The sequence below is a fragment of the Somniosus microcephalus genome, chromosome 14 (genome assembly GCF_052327205.1).
Source record: "Somniosus microcephalus isolate GS21.2 chromosome 14, FLI_Smic_1.0, whole genome shotgun sequence".
Taxonomy (NCBI): Eukaryota; Metazoa; Chordata; class Chondrichthyes; order Squaliformes; family Somniosidae; genus Somniosus; species Somniosus microcephalus.
The window spans coordinates 87,556,597-87,573,253 of record NC_141000.1 but is presented as its reverse complement, the minus strand read 5'-3'; the positions used below and the strand labels follow the sequence as shown (position 1 = coordinate 87,573,253).

The window sequence follows — 16,657 nt, the reverse complement described above, 5'->3', positions numbered from 1 at the left end:
ATGTGAAAAAGTGCTTCCTGATTTCACTCCTAACTGGCCTAGCTCTAATTTTAAGATTATGCCCCTTGTTCTGGATTCCCCCACCAGAGAAAACTCAAGGCAATACAAATCAAGTTATACAACCTGTCCTCATAATTTAATCCTTTAAGCCTTGGTATGATTCTGGTGAATCTGCACTGTACCCCCTCCAAGGCCAATATATAATTCTCTCTTCAGCAGCACCGACGCACTCTATCTCAAAGCTGTCCGATCCACAGTTCCATTTCATCCTTCGACTCATCGGACGCTTCAACAAAAAACTTTTTTTCTTCCTTTCTGATGTCAAGGATCGCAAGCTTCATCAACTCTTGAACACCAACGCCCCTCCGGAACCTTCTTCCCCTTCACTTTCCTCTGACCCCCCTTCTCCCAATCTCACCCCCTGCTGCATTTTCACTATCCCCTCTGACCGTCCACTCTCTGACCCCGAACGATCAGTCCTCAGCAAAGGCCTGAGCTTCATCCCCTTACACCCCCACCTCAATGAATTTCGAGCTCGGCATGATGCTGAGCTCTTTTTCCGCCACCTTCGCTTCCGTGCCCACTTCTTTGGCCAGGAGTCTTTCCCCCTCCCCCCCCCTTGCACGGCTGACCCTTTCTCCTGCTTTCAGAATTCTCGTTCTACCTGGACCCCTCTCTCTGGCCTCTTACTCTCTCTAGATCTTTTCATTGCAAACTGCTGTCGTGACATCGGCCGTCTCCATTTCTCTGTTCCCCTCACTCACTCCAACCTACCTCCCTCTGAACTTGCAGCACTCCATTCTCTCAGATCCAACCCCGACATTGTCATTAAACCTGCTGACAAGGGTGGTGCTGTTGTTGTTTGGCGAACCGACCTCTACCTAGCGGAAGCTGAACGCCAACTCTCCGACACCTCCTCCTACCTCCACCTGGACCATGATCCCACTACCGAACATCAAGCCACCATTTCCAAGGCAGTCACTGACCTCATCGCCTCTGGAGATCTTCCCCTCCACGGCCGCCAACCTCATAGTTCCCCAACCCCGCACAGCCCGCTTCTACCTCCTTCCCAAGATCCACAAACAGGACTGTCCTGGTAGACCCATCGTTTCAGCCTGTTCTTGCCCCACGGAACTTATCTCTTCCTATCTCGACTCTATTTTTTCCTCCTTGTCCAGCCTCTTCCCACCTACATCCGTGACTCTTCCGACGCCCTCCGCCACTTTAATAGTTTCCAGTTTCCCGGCCCCAACCGCCTCCTTTTCACTATGGATGTACAATCCCTCTACACCTCCATCCCCCACCAGGATGGCCTGAGGCCGCTCCGCTTCTTCCTTGAACAGAGGCCCAACCAGTCCCCATCCATCACCACCCTCTTCCGCCTGGCCGAACTTGTTCTCACATTGAACAACTTCTCCTTTGACTCCACTCATTTCCTCCAAATCAAAGGTGTTGTTTTGGGTACCCGCATGGGTCCTAGCTATGCCTGCCTTTTCGTGTGATATGTGGAACACTCTTTGTTCCAGTCCTACTCGGGTCCCCTCCCTCACCTCTTTTTCTGGTACATTGATGATTGTATCAGTGCCGTCTCCTGCTCTCGCCCTGAACTAGAAAATTTCATTCACTTTGCTTCCAATTTCCACCCTTCCTTCACATGGTCCATCTCCTTCCCTTCCCTTCCTTGACTTCTCCATCTCCATCTCTGGGGATAGGTTATTGACAAACATTCACTACAAGCCCACTGACTCCCACAGCTACCTGGACAACACTTCCTCCCACCCCGCTTCCTGTAAGGACTCTCTTCCATTCTCCCAGTTTCTCCGTCTCTGCTGCATCTGCTCCGATGATGCCACCTTCCACACCAGTGCTTCCGACATGTCTTCCTTTTTCCTCAACCGAGGATTCCCCTCTACAGTGGTTGACACGGCACTCAACCGTGTCCGTTCTATCTCCCTCACTTCTGCCCCACCTTCCCGGAACCACGATAGGGTTCCCCTTGTCCTCACCTTTCACCCCACCAGCCTCCACATTCAACGAATCATCCTCTGCCATTTCCGCCACCTCCAGCGTGATCTCACCACCAAATGCATCTTCCCCTCGCCTCCCCTTTCAGCATTCCGTAGGGACCGCTCCCTCTGCGACACCCTAGTCCACTCCTCTACCACCCCCAGCACCCCTTCCCCTTCGCCCGGCACCTTCCTGTGCAAGCACAGGAGATACAACACATGCCCTTATACCTCCCCCCTTCCCACTGTCCAGGGCCCCAAACACCCCTTCCAGGTGAAACGGTGATTTACTTGTACTTCTTGCAATCTATTATACTGTATTTGCTGCTCACGATGCAGTCTCCTCTACATTGGGGAGGCCAAATGCAGATTTGGTGACCGCTTTGCAGAACACCTCCGTTCAGTCCGTAAGGGGGACCCTGAGCTCCCGGTGGCCTGTCACTTTAATTCACCGCTCCATTCCCACTCAGACCTCACCATCCTCGGCCTCTTGCATTGTTCCACGGAAGCTCAGCATAAGCTCGAGGAACAGCACCTCATCTTTCGATTAGGCACTCTACAGCCCTCTGGACTCAACATAGAGTTCAACAATTTCAGATCATAACCTCAGCCCCTATCACATATATATATTTTCTTTTTTTTATCCACACTTTTTGTTTGGCCTTTTTTTCTTTCTCCCCCCCCCCCCCCAAACATGGCAGCTGTCCTTCATTCTGCCAGCGCAATTCACACTTCATCTAGAGCCATCCTTTGTTCCTTAACCTGTCACATTACCACCTCCTCTTGCCTTGAATATCTCTTAATGTTTCTCAATGTCTCTTACTCTCTCCTGCTTTCTGTCCTATCACTGACCTTCCCTTTTGTTCTTTCATCCCCTTCACCTTTCCCCAGCTCCTAAACTTGCTTTCCATTTCCTGCTTTTTTCCAGTTCTGACGAAAGGTCTTTGACCTGAAACGTTAACTCTGTTTCTCTCTCCACGAATGCTGCCTGGCCTGCTGAGTTTTTCCAGCGTTTTCTGTTATAATTCCTGAGGTTGGGTGCCCAAAACTGAATGCAGTACTCCAGTTGGGAACAGAGCTTGTTGCTTGCAAGTAAGCATTCATGTGCCAGCAAAGTCAGTTTGCAGCTAGGCAGTGTAAAGAAGATCCAAATTGCAATTGCAGGCTTAAAACTGAACAAAAAGTTCTTTTCAGATACAGATCATATGTCAACGATTGAAGGTACCTAATTCACGTTGAGGGTCTTGCCTGAGAGATTCTCTCGGGTACAGCAGTGCTAGTTGCTCCCGTAAGTAGCCCGAGCATCTTACTTTTATAGAAATTGATTTGCACTGCTCTTTATTTGTAACAAAGTGTAACCCAGGGGTGTGACACTCGCATCCTCCCGTGATCTGAACTGGATATTCGTGCTTTTAGCATGTGTGTTTCTTCAAGCTTCTCAAAGGCAGACTGAGCAAACACTTGGTCAGACGAGGCCAGACATTAATTATTAAGCTGCTTTATTGCACTGTAAAATTTGAACACAGAACAACAATTATGATCAGACTCACTTAATTCAATCAGTACAACGTATCTTCACATAATACAAAATAAAGAACACACCATGCTACCCCAGATCGGTGGGTCATCTTACTTGATTTACAAGATGATTTCTAACTGTCATTCAGCATTTCTAATCTCGGTCTCAGCAAAAGCCTTCGCAGATTTCTCTGAAAACATGATTCGCTGGCTGTGTCCCTTCTATTTCTTATCACCCTCTGTTCACACCCAACAAAGGAAAGCCCACCAGAACCAGATTTGCCAACACGATATGTGCGAGGTGCTTTATTGATTACAGACAAATTAATGAATTGATCAATTTTTTACAGCCTATGGGTAAACAACATTAAAGCTAGCTCGTTATCATTTTAACCACATGTTGTCTTGGAGCCTTTTTAACTTGTGTGAATATACTATACTATAAAATACCACAATTTAAAGGCAACTTTTTTTTTCCCTAAAATCTTTCTGTGGAAAAATGGACACAAAATTCCAAAACATGAGTGTAAGCAGACACCATTTTGTCCTATGGTGTGTACAATTAATCACCAATTAATAATCCTTAACAAAACCTCTAGAATATGTTTGTCTATTAATATTTAAGAGGTAGCTGGTACCATTGACTTGAACATTGCACTGGGTTTAGGATTTAATCAAGTGAAAGCTTTGGGCAGTGAAGTATTTGCTGTGCTGTGTTTTACATATAAATTCACATTAGGATTCATTGGGAATAAGTTAGAAAATGTAAATTTCTTTGAATAGAAACGGATATCTGAGTTGTGCATTGCTAATTGATGTCAGTTGGCTTAGTCTTGCTTTGAAGCAAAAATTTGTGAAATCAAAATATGCAGATTGGGAACTTGAGCTCATATTTAGTACTGACAGACCAGTACAGATAGGACTACCTAGCTTTGGATGAGATCTTAAACCAAGGTGTCAAATGCCTGTTCTGATGGGTGATAAAAAGCTCACATAGTATTTAGATTTTCTGATTGGTTATGCCCGTTAAAGGGTATAAAATAGATGTAACTGATCGGAAGAATTGGCAGAGATCAGTTATGCCAGATTTCAGGCCATTTCATGCCCCATTCAATTTTCCAGTTAGGTTTAAACTGGTGCCAAAAGCAGCTGTTAGTTTGCAGTTAATTGTATTAACATTAGGCTTCCATGTCACTTAAACAGCACGTACTTTTCCAATGTTTACACCCGCCCATATAACCTCTATGTCCAATACTGCTAGGGAATGCTGTTTATGCAAGTACATTTCAAAATTCATGGAGTTGCAGCATTTTGAATCTTTCCTGTTTCCATTTAATTTGTGCCAAGTGCTCTGGCCCTGCCATTTTTGGTACGCTCACAATATTGTGACAATGGGTTTCCAAATGGGAATGCACTTTTACTTTTGCTTTTTAGAGGAGGAGCAGTGGACCAATGCCAGAAAGGTCAGGCCACATCAGAGGCAGACTGGGCCCACCATCTAGGACCTTCCTGTTTATAGGAAGAGGCAGACCAACCTGGCAATGACAGTGCAAAACTCGGGAACACAAGCTCTGGGGCAGCAGGCAGCCAGCTGAGCTGGTCCATCTGCTCCAAGACACCTCGAGCTAGCACGCACTGTAGGGCTGGAACTGCCCGTGGCTGTAATGATCAGATGCATCCCCAAGTCCTTTTCCCTCCACCTTCGCCCAGGCATGTGGCAATGCTGTCCTATGGGGGTGGAGGTGCTCTGGAGTGGCAAACCGAACCACCCTCCTTGCAAACATCTCATTCTACCTCATTAAAACATCCATCAAACAAGGGGGTTGGAGTGTTGCCGCTACATCACTTGGCCTCAGGTTTTCTGCCTCTATTTTTAGTGCCAGCCACTGGGTTTTTCTCAGGAATTTTAGTTGCCCAAATAATTTTTGCAAAGGCAGAAATACACATTAAAATATTCTGATAAGGCACTTTGCAGCCTTCCGGACTCAATATCGAGTTCAACAATTTCAGATCGTAACCTTGGCCCCTATTACTTTTTTACTTATATTTTTTTCCACCCCTTTGTTTTGGATCCTCCTTCCCCCCCCCCCCCCACAACCCTTTCCTTTTTTCTTCTCTCTCCCACCTGGCAGCTGTCTCTTATCCTGCCAGTACACTTCACACCTAATCTCAGCTGTCTTTTGTCTCCACTGGCCTATTACCATCTCGTCTGGTTTTGAATACCTTTTAATGTCTCTTTTACTTCTTTTGTTCTATTGCAGCCCTGCCTTCGATCTATTTTATTTCCTTTCCAGTTTTGAAAAAGGGTTTCGACCCGAAATGTCAACTCAATTTCTCTCCACGGATGTTGCCTGACCTGCTGAGTTTTTCCAGCATTTTCTGTTATTTCAGATTTCCAGCATCTGCAGTATTTTGCTATCGTTAAAATATTCGCTGCCTTTATAAAGGCTACCAACGTATCCACTTAAATGGCTGCATCCTTTTAAATTTACCCATCACTATTGTAAACAGGCCTTTTGCATGCAATTTACAGGCAATTTTAAGTTTCCCACCCCCTCCCTTTCTGGCAAATTCCCAACACCAATCACAATATGGGCAGGGAGTTGGAACACATGGGGGAAAAATTCGGTTGGTTAGCGCCTCCCGTTAGCGTCTCCGAGGGGCATTAGCAACTTGGTGCCAGACCGCGGCAATTTTAGCGCTGCTCGTGAAATTGATCAGTCGTTTTGCACTGGCACTAAACACTACCACCACGATCTCCTGCGCCCGCAGAGCGTGACATCCTGCAAGCGTGCAACACCCCAGTAGCGCCCCGAACCGGAAACTGATTCGCGCCCCCTGCTTTAGCGCCTGCCGCTAGGAACGACAGGTAGAGGGGAACGTTTTCAAGTAGGGAGGGGCCTGGAGGAGCGTTATTTAAAGGCGGGTGCTTCCTGCCTTTTTTTTTGTCGGCAAAATTTTAGGTACACGCAGGTTGAGAGGGAGAGGGAGAGAGACATCTGGAGAGTTTTGGGTCTTCAGCACCACTTTTGAGGTTCTTATTTATTTGACCTTCATATTTAGAAGCTTTTATGGGGGCTGCACTAACTCGAGGCGTCGTCCTCCAGCTTCACCTTCGGAGGCACAGAGAGAGAGCGGCAAACATTGCTAGAGGGAGGAGGGCCAACAGGCCTCTGCACAGGAGACCTTACCCTTCCGGGAGCAATTCTCCTACTGTATATCCATATGTCTGAGGAGCAGTGTTTCCAAAGGCTGCACTTTAGCAAGGAGGTGGTCACCTCCTGCAACCAGATCTGCAGCCTCAGCTCAGGACCAGGATATCTCAGTCGGTGGCAGTGAAGGTGACAGTGGCTCTGAATTTCTATGCCAGCGGATCCTTCCTGGCTTCAACTGGGGACATAGCAAATATCTCCCAGTTTGCTGTTCATTGTTGCATTGGGGAGGTGACAAATGCTCTGTATAAAAGGAGATGCCAGTACATCTCTTTCCCCATGACCCGGGACAAACAGCCCGAACACGCATGTGGCTTTGCTAGGATAGTGGGCTTCCCCATAGTTCAGGGCGCCACTGACTGCACGCATGTGGCATTGCGGGCACCTCCATGAGAATGCAGAGGTGTTCTGAAACCGCAAGGGCTTCCACTCTGAATGTCCAGTTGGTGTGCGACCACAGACAGTGCATCCTCGCCGTCAATGCCCGTTATCCTGGCAGCAGCCACGATGCTTTTATCCTGTGCTAGACCGGTGTCACAGACCTCTTCCAACTACCGCGTCAACCTAGTGGATGGCTCCTCGGGGACAAGGGTTATCCACTCTGCACCTGGCTGATGACACTGCTCCGTAACCCCAACACCCCTGCCGAGCTGCGGTATAATGAGAGCCATAGTGCCACCAGGAACCTCATAGAGCAGACGATTGGCGTCTTGAAACAATGGTCCAGACACCGGAACCACTCGGGAGGAGCCCTGCCGTACTCTCCCGAGCGAATCTTGCTTTTCCTTGTGTGCTGCATGCTTCACAACCTTGCAATCATGAGGACCCAGCCATTGCCACTGTAATGTATGTACCTTTTAAGGGGGGAACTACTTTCTACAGCTCATGTATACTGTAGTACCGGCAGTGACCACACCTGTATATAACGCTGAGTAGTAATCTGTTGTTTCAGTTGCAGTTTGAACCACGTTGAGTAAACACCTGTTGTACCGTTCTCTGCAGTCCTTCTCTTATTATTACACGGACGTAACAGTGGCGACGAGCAATTTCGAACCTACCTGCAACTCTGCATCACCTCCCAGGGATTCGCTCCTGGAGAACAGTGGAAGAAGGTCGAGTCCAGAAGCACGGGCGTCGACCACGGGCAACCGCCCAGTCATCCAGCGGAGATTTGAGCATCGCAGGGGAGGCTGTCGAGAGCCAGGCTTGGCTTTCCAGTCACGGTGGTCCAGCGAAACGGGCTGGCAACAGGTACTGCGCAGACCCTTCCCGGACAGCGACGGGCTAGAGCCCGACCGAGCGGCACAGAAAAAGGCTGAGCAGCGTCGACGGGGGAGAGAGAGAGGGCAGAGCGCACAAGGCGCAGCCGGTGTTCAGGATCGAGCGGCGTCAACGGGGGAGAGAGACGAGAGAGAGCAGAGCGCAGCCGGTGGTCAAGGGCCGAGCAGCGTCAACGGGGGAGAGAGGCGCGCAGGAAATTGCGAGGCGCTGCCATTGCCACGAGGACCGCAGAGAGCGGCGTTGGCAGCAGCGCAGGAGCAGCGCATGAAACCCACAGGGCGTCGCCATTTGCCACGAGGACCGCCGAGAGCGGCGTTGGCAGCAGCGCGGGAGACGCCATTTTAAGCCGCAGCAGGGAAGAAAGGAAAGCGCGGGAAGACGCCAATTTAAGCCAGTCTAACCACACCCAAAAATGCCGAAGAGTGGCATTCTCGTCCAGAAGAGAACAGCTGTCCGTATGCCTGGGGACCTTGATGTGTGGATCCCGAGTGGTAATTCCACCCAAGTTAAGGGAGAGAGTGCTCAATGAGCTTCACGAAGGTCATCTGGGAGGGGTGAAAATGAAAAGCCTTGCTAGGGCTTGTGTGGTGGCCGGGGATCGATCAGCAAATTGAGGACCTGACAAAGAGCTGCTCAGGATGCCAGAAGGTCCAAAATGCACCACCACATGCCCCTCTACACCCATGGGAGTGGCCCTCATCTCCATGGCTACGGGTGCATATTGATTTTGCTGGTCCATTCATGGACTCAATATTTTTAATAGCCGTGGATGCGCACTCGAAATGGCCTGAGGTGATCAAAATGTCCTCCACCACCACGGAGAAAACTATTGCAGTCCTACGGACCATTTTTGCCAGGAACGGCTTGCCAGAGCAGATTTGCTCTGATAACGGACCACAGTTTGTGTCCGAAGAGTTTCGAAGATTTATGAAAAGGAATGGGGTAAGGCATTACACATCCGCCCCGTATCATCCAGCCACAAATGGATTGGCTGAGAGGTTCGTACAAACCTTTAAAAAAGCAGTAAAGGCCATGTGCGATGACGACATTCCACTGCAGCATAAGGTGGACAATTTCCTGTTAGCCTACAGAAATGCGACACATGCAGTCACCAACCAGGCCCCGGCCATGATGTTTGTGATAATAATAACTTCCGGGAAGTTATGTCATCACTTCCTGTGAACTGTGAACTATGAACTGTGTACATACCTCACTTCCTGTCATATGTCACTTCCTGTTGGACTGGTAAAAATACTGGTCTGTTCAGTATTGTAAGAGGCTTCTACCAGAGGCATGGTAAAGACCTCTCTTGTATATAGTGTGTTTATAAGTTACTTAAAGCTTACTTTAAAGTTACTTGATGGTAAGACTCCTTTTTCTTACATCAATTTAAGTAACTTAGTATTTACACTCACAAATACTAGACCTTCGGACAAACTCGGAGTTAAGGATCCAGGGAACCACCCATCATGGAGAGAATCCTTAGACCTATTCGTCTGGACTTGGACCCGAATACACCAGCAGCTGGCAGGGTATGGAAGCATTGGTACCGTACTTTTGAGAATTTTCTGGATGAATGTAAAGCGGATGCTCCTGCTAGATTGAGGATACTTATCAATTATGTGACCCCAAAAGTGTTCGAATATGTTGATGAATGGGATAATTACGATGAGGTGATTCGGGCACTTAAGAAACTGTATGCCAAGACCCCAAATGAGGTCTATGCTAGACATCTACTGGCCACAGCCCAACAAGGGCCAGGGGAATCAATTGACGAATTCCTGCAAGAACTTCGCAGGCTCAGCATAGATTGTAACTTTCAGGCAGCCTCAGCTGAGCTGTACCGCAATGAAATGATTCGTGATGCTTTCATCTGCGGGATTGCCTCTCCATTTATACGCCAGCGTCTACTAGAAAGTAAAACACTTGAGCTACAAAAAGCTTTTGACCTAGCTTGTTCTCTGGATTTGGCAAAGAGAAATGCAGACCTCTATCAGCTGCCCAGATCTCGATCTGCTGCTGTAGCTGCAACCAGACAATTCAAGCGGTCTCAGGTGAACCCTATCATGGGGGAATCTAATTCTGATAATTCTGATGAAGAAGAGGAGGATGACCCCACTTTAGCAGCCTCTTGGCAATCTAGGAAGGAGTGCTTCTTTTGTGGAGATGCTTTTCACCCTAGGAAAACCTGCCCTGCTCGCAATGCAATCTGCAGTTATTGCAAGGAAAAAAGGACACTTTGCTAAAGTTTGCCTATCAAGGGCCTCTACGAGGGCCAATCCAGCTAAGGCCTACCGAACTGCCCCAATTAGGGCCTATCAAGATGCTCCAGCTAGGACCGATCAAGCTTCCTCTCGAACTCTCTCCCGAAGAAGCACACCGAGAGTTTTAGCCACTCTCTGTGCAACGACACCAATTACAGCTGCTTGCCCACAGAACCTGTCTCATGCAGCCACAAAAATTTCAATTAAAGGGCATACCTTAGATGCCTTAATTGACTCAGGAAGTACTGATAGTTTCATTAAGGAACAGATTGTTGCGAAATTGAAACTACATGTCTTCCCATCGGACCAGGCAATTGCGATGGCTCAGTCATCACTTAATACCAGAATCTCCGGCTTTTGTGTTATGACACTTCATGGTCGTATGTATCCCTCCACCCGACTTTCGGTGCTCAAGGACTTATGTAGTGATCTCCTCTTAGGGCTGGACTTCCAAAAACAGCATAAGAAACTCACCATTGAGTTTGGTGGATCCAAACCCGGACTTACTATTTCTAATATACCGTCTAAATTACCGTTTTGTGCATTGTCAGCAGCTTCACTTGATGAACCCTCATTATTTGCCAGTATTCCGCCTCAATGCAAACCAATAATAACGAAATCGCGGCGCTTTAATCAGGAAGACCAATCTTTTATTGCGGCTGAAATCTCTCGACTTCTAGCAGAGGATATCATCGAACCATGTTTGTCGCCCTGGCGGGCTCAAGTCGTCATTGTCAAGAACCCTCTAAAACCTCACAAACAGCGACTATGCATCGATTATTCGCAAACCATCAATCAATATACCGACTTGGACGCCTACCCATTGCCACGCATTGATGATATGGTTAATAAACTGGCCGAATACAAAGTATTCTCAACTTACGATTTAAAAAGTGCCTATCATCAGGTACCCTTGAAGGTCTCAGATAAGCAGTACACGGCCTTTGAGGCTAATGGACGGCTGTACCAATTTCGTCGCCACCCATTCGGGGTTACTAATGGAGTGGCTGTCTTCCAACGGGCAATGGATGGCCTGGTTAAGCAGGAAAACCTAAGGGACACTTTTCCCTATCTTGATAACATTACCATTGCAGGTCACGATCAACAGGAACACGACGCCAACCTCCAAAAATTTCGGGATGCCCTCCATCGCCGTAATTTGACCCTGAATGAATCCAAATCTGTTGAGTCGCAACCGACCATCAACATCCTTGGCTACTGCGTAGGCAATGGTATCATTAAGCCAGACCCAGAAAGACTTCGCCCGCTCCAAGAGCTCCCGTCACCTAAGAATCCGGCTTCTTTACGTCGGGCTCTCGGTCTGTTTGCATACTACGCTAAATGGATTCCTCATTTTTCGGACAAAATCCAACCCTTGCTGCATGCTAGATCATTTCCACTGGGAACAGCGGCTGTTGCAGCCTTTAACCTTCTCAAAAAACAGTTGGAGAAAGCGGCTCTTCACTCCATCGATGAGAATCTCCCTTTCGTGGTTGAATGTGATGCCTCGGAGGTGGCGATCTCGGCTACTCTGAATCAGGAAGGTCGTCCTGTAGCATTTATGTCCAGGACCTTACAAGGTGCCGAGCTACATTATCCTCCGGTTGAGAAAGAAGCCACAGCCATCATAGAGGCAGTACGGAAGTGGAACCATTTTCTAGCTCGCCAGCACTTTACATTGATCACGGACCAACGATCAGTCGCCTTCATGCTCGATAATCGGAAACGAACCAAAATTAAGAATAATAAAATACAACTTTGGAGGATGGAACTGGCCTCTTTTGGTTATACCATTCTCTATCGGCCTGGCAAGGAGAATGTGGCCCCGGGCACCCTCACACGGGCATTCTGCTCCACTATGTCATCCTCCACTCTCATGGATGTCCACAATGGTTTGTGTCATCCTGGCGTTACGCGCATGCTACATTTCGTACGATCACGGAATCTCCCTTTTTCCACTGGAGATGTAAAGAAAATATGCTCAGAATGCCGGCTTTGTGCGGAATTAAAACCTCAGTTCTTCCGCCCCTCAGATGGTATACTCATACATGCAACCCAACCGATGCAACGACTTAGCATCGATTTTAAGGGCCCAGTGCCCTCTTCAACTCGGAACACATATTTGCTCACCATGATCGACGAATATTCACGTTTTCCGTTTGCCTTCCCCTGCTCCAATATGCTGGCGTCCACAGTAATCTGCTGCCTTGAGCAGGTATTTTCTCTCTGTGGCATGCCGGCTTATATTCACTCAGATCGGGGTCCATCCTTTATGTCAAGGGAACTCAAGGACTACCTCTCAGAACGGGGAATTGCTACAAGCAAAACAACACCATACCATCCCATCGGAAATGGGCAGGTAGAGAGGTACAACGGTATCATCTGGAATTCCGTACGTCTCGCTTTAAGATCTCGGGGCCTACCAGACCAGCAATGGGAAACAGTGCTTCCGGATGCATTGCACTCTATCCGGTCCCTGCTTTCTACAGCCACAAATACTACACCTCATGAGCGGTTCTTTGGATTCCAGCGTCGCTCATCTCATGGGACATCACTCCCGTCATGGCTAACTACTCCTGGACCTGTATTACTCCGAAGATACGTTCGGACGTCTAAAAACGTCTAAAAATGACCCTCTCGTAGACGAGGTCGAACTAACCGATGCCAACCCCACCTATGCAAACATACGATATTCCGAGAACCCCGTACTCAAGGTTGCGACCCTCCCAGTACCGCACATGAAAGTACTGATCCACCACAGACCAGCTCTGCACCTCCCTCTGAACAGAGGCAGTCCGACTTTGAACCTATTGGGGCTCGTACTCGAAGCCATGATCTCCCCAACCCTTCACAGGGCAATCCAGGCCACACAGACTCTGACCAATGGCCAACCGCATGTAAGCGGACCAGCGACCCTCTACGACGGGAATCCAAACGGGTGCGACTCTTCCTTGTTCGGCGGCTGCGGACCAAAAGGTAGACCACAGCCTCCTAATCCTGCAGGAGGGAAGAATGTGATAATAATAATAACTTCCGGGAAGTTATGTCATCACTTCCTGTGAACTGTGAACTATGAACTATGAACTGTGTGCATACCTCACTTCCTGTCATATGTCACTTCCTGTTGGACTGGTATAAATACTGGTCTGTTCGGTATTGTAAGAGGCTTCTACCAGAGGCATGGTAAAGACCTCTCTTGTATATAGTGTGTTTATAAGTTACTTAAAGCTTACTTTAAAGTTACTTGATGGTAAGACTCCTTTTTCTTACGTCAATGTTCTTTAACCGAAGGTTGAGATCTCGTCTGGATTTGCTCAGACCAAATGTACGAAGAGATGTTGAGAGTAAGCAATTCCAGCACATCAATGAGAAGCCGACAAGGAGCTTCAATGTAGGGCAACCAGTCTTGGCCCGCAACTACCGAACAGAGAAATGGCAACCAGGAACGATATGCACACGGCAGGGGTCACTAATGTACACAGTGGACGTTGGGGAGAGCATCGTGGGACGCCATGCTGACCAGATCCTAGAGTCACAGGAACGAGTCAACCCCATGCCTCGCCCATACGTACCTGGTGATGAACCCGACGTACAGGTAGCATCTACCCCAGAAACAGTAGCATCGGAAGCTGATGAACCAACCGACGACAGGGGGCCAGAATCACCTCCGCACCAAGAGCAAGACACTCTGGAAAGGCGCTATCCAGAAAGGATCAGGAAGCCTCCCCAAAGACTGGATTTATAATAGACTATTTTCAGCTAATGTTGCATGTTAAAAGTGTTAATTGTAATTAGTTTGATATTTAATTGTTAAATGAGTGTTATGGTACTGTTAATCTAAAAGGGGAGGAATTGTAATGTATGTACCTTTTTAAGGGGGGAACTACTTTCTACAGCTCATGTATACTGTAGTACCGGCAGTGACCACACCTGTATATAACGCTGAGTAGTAATCTGTTGTTTCAGTTGCAGTTTGAACCACGTTGAGTAAACACCTGTTGTACCGTTCTCTGCAGTCCTTTTCTTATTTATTACACGGACATAACAGCCACCAGGGATTGGTGCACCACCTCAGGAGGAGGAGGAGAATGAAGAGAAGGATCAGCAGCACCAACGTGGGAGGGAGGTGCATAGTGTTGCCACTGCAAGCGCCGTCCGTGATCAGCTGATAAGATACCGCTTCTAACCATTTACAGAGAAGATGGCTTCTGGGATGAAGAAGCACATCATCGCAAGCACCCCGCACCCCCTATTGTCGGGCAAAGCGTCAAATCAGCAAAGATGTAAAGTAACAATAACATTTTTTATTTATATTACAAACTCTGTGTGATTATTCTAACAATTAGAAACAAACCCAACAATTCATGAACTAACAAAACTCGTTCTCACAACATGGAGATAAAAGGCAAAACAGTAAACAAATATAATAACATCAACATTGAACTTTCCCACAAACATTCCCCCATTTATTTACTGATTCTACTGTTGGGCCTTTGAGGGTGATCTCCATCCCCTGTGCACTGCCCCCCTTCCCACCCTACTGCTCTTCCGCAATGTGGCCCCTGTGGCTGCAGCAAGGCTGGCAGAAGGCTGCAGATGGCCTTGAAGGATGCCCTTGACCAGCTCTGGGCCTGGAGGGCCCGGCTGCAGACTGCACAAACTCTGCATAGACGGCAGCAGTCTGGGCTGGCTGTGTTGCAGGCCGTGCCAAGTGCAATGGGGAAGTGGCAGTGGTGGGAGCAGGAATGCTGTCATTCCTGCTCGACTGACACACTGCCACTCCCACGGGGCAGTACCTCAGCATCCGGAGCAATCTGCTCGATCACAGATTGCTGGCCTACTGCGGTACCGTGAGATCCCCGAGAGACTATGGGTGACCCAGCGAGGATGGCAGCAGTCAGTGCTTGCGTGACATCAATCTGAGACTGCATGAAAGCAGTCTGAGACTGGATGGCACCAGCCAATGACTCGATTGCAGCACTAAGCTGTTGCGTGGCATCAGCCTGTGCTGCAATGGATTCTGCCACCTCACCCATTACACGCGGCATGGGCTCTGGTTCCCCACGGTCTCCCTGCAATTCAACCATCCTCTGCAACGAGGCAAGGACAGGTTCAAGGGTTTGCGCACAGATGACAGCTGTGCTAGCGGCGGACTCCTCCACGCTCCTGGCCAGTCCATCCATGCTTTTGGGCACCCTTGCCATTGCACCCATGAGCTCAGTATGCATGCTCAAGGCTTGTGTATTCATGACCGCGATGTCGAGGTCCTCATCCGAGTCCTGTGCAGCAGAACTCGTGCACCTACTCACCTTCCGGGGAGATGGCCCCCAAGCTTCCCTATCCCCATGGCGTTGCTGCAGCCCGCTGGGTCCAGGAGCTTCGCCCTCTTCAGACACTAATCCCCTGCTCCCCTCCAGGGAAGGCGTGGCCCCAGTGTCGGATGTCTCACCCTCGGGACACGCAGGCGGCGAGGCTCTGTTTTCCTCTTCCTCCTCCTTTGGTGCATTGCTGCCACTGGCAGGTTGAGGTACAGGCTGCTCAGCTGGTGGTTCACTATCTGAAAGCAGGAAGATACAAGAGTGGCTTTAGTGTGAGGGCAGGGGGGCAGGAAGGGAGAAAGGACTGGAGACAGTTAGTTGGATTGAAAGTGTAAAAGGCTGGTGTTGTGATGGGGAAGTGGTATGAGAGAGGAGAGAAAGCTGATGAACAACCAAGAGGGTCGACCACTCCAGCGGCCACGGCACCTTTAACCTGGCTGGCAATGATCCTGTGGACTCAGTGAGGGGGTGTAGGTCTGCCTGTCCTCCTCCTGTGCATTGTTGCTCCCATCTGTTATGAGACAGCTTGGCCTGCAAGAAAAAGGACAGCGTGTGAGTGAGTGTGCAGCCATGTGTTTGGCAGATGTGCCTACCATAGTTGAATAGCCGTTAATGTGTGCAAGGTGTGGGATGTGCATGTGAGCTTTGAGATGGCCATAGTTCTTGGATGAGTGTTGGGCATTTGGGTTTTTAAACCGTATGGGCACAGAATGAAGTTGAGATGGAGGGATGTAGAAGTATTGAAAAGCAGGTACTCACCCTGACCACCTGAGTGAGGTCATTGAACTTCTTACGACATTGGGTGTGGGTCCTTGGCACCAGGCTCCTTGAGGAGTCGTGCTGAGCCACCTCCCTCCATACCCTTCTAAACTCCCGGGAGAGAACAGCACTGCCCATCGCCGTTCCACAGCGCCAACCAGCACCACCAATGCCTGGTCGCTGAAGCGCCTAGCTCTTTCTCTGGGCCTCTCCATTAGTGCTTCCAAGACAAAATTGAAACAGAGGTCTCTCCAGGTCAATATTCAAGGCTGCAATGAGCAGAGTGTGGTTGGCCAGCA

At 48.7% G+C, this 16,657-nt stretch overlaps 1 long non-coding RNA gene across 2 annotated transcripts in view; it reads left to right on the top strand.

Moving 5' to 3' along the window:
• The window catches only part of LOC147107660 (uncharacterized), a 56,857-nt gene that overhangs the window by 6,687 nt on the left and 33,513 nt on the right, over positions 1-16,657 (top strand). The window contains exon 2 of one of the 2 annotated variants that reach the window (XR_015080846.1): positions 13,573-14,289. The exons of the other annotated variant lie outside the window; for it this stretch is intronic. This is a non-coding gene — a long non-coding RNA (uncharacterized LOC147107660). Of the gene's footprint in view, positions 1-13,572; positions 14,290-16,657 lie in introns of those variants that run through there. 2 annotated transcript variants of the gene reach the window in all.